The sequence below is a fragment of the Cariama cristata genome, unplaced genomic scaffold (genome assembly GCF_000690535.1).
Source record: "Cariama cristata isolate BGI_N322 unplaced genomic scaffold, ASM69053v1 scaffold15311, whole genome shotgun sequence".
Taxonomy (NCBI): Eukaryota; Metazoa; Chordata; class Aves; order Cariamiformes; family Cariamidae; genus Cariama; species Cariama cristata.
In genome coordinates this window covers 50,724-51,385 of record NW_009601124.1, presented here as the reverse complement: position 1 = coordinate 51,385, position 662 = coordinate 50,724, and positions in this window count along the sequence as shown.

Genomic DNA, 662 nt, shown 5'->3' with positions numbered 1-662 from the left:
TTCCTGCAATAGCAAGAAATCTGCCAGGTGTGCCCAAACCACCCATGGAAATGGTTTGTGTCTCTGTTATGGAGAAAGATAAATGAACGCCAGCAAACCTTGCCTTGGAAGAAAACCATTGCCTGTCCCAGAACATGGGATCAGACTAACACTGAACCTGCCAGCAAAACACTAACACCTTCAAGGAGTTCTTTTAAAGTTTTTTCTCATGTCATTTAGCAGCTGCAGCGCTGGAGCAGGGAGCACCAGATGTCCAGCCACAGCACAACCTGGGAGCCTTTGCCTCGCCCAGTTCCAGCTCTGTGTTCCTCTTCCAGAAATGCATCTTCCCTGTAAAAAGCTGTGTTTTGGGACCTTGCCTGGTCAGTGGCGTGTCTTTCAGGTGTGTTCATGGCTGCAGGTGCTTGCATACACTCGCACGTGCAGTCGATCCACCTACAAGGACCACAGGTACCAGCAGAAGAGCCTTTTGCTCAGCTGCCGATGGAAACCAGCCCCTCATCCTTCCAGCCACTGCTGGACATGACAGGCTCCTTTCAAGCACCAGCTCTGCTTGAACACATCACATTGGGGGTCAGTTTGAAGCCTCCCGTTTGACTGCAGCACCAAACCCAACCGCATGGCCCCGGCTGGCCCGTGGCACCAGGCAGCGCAGGGAGCGA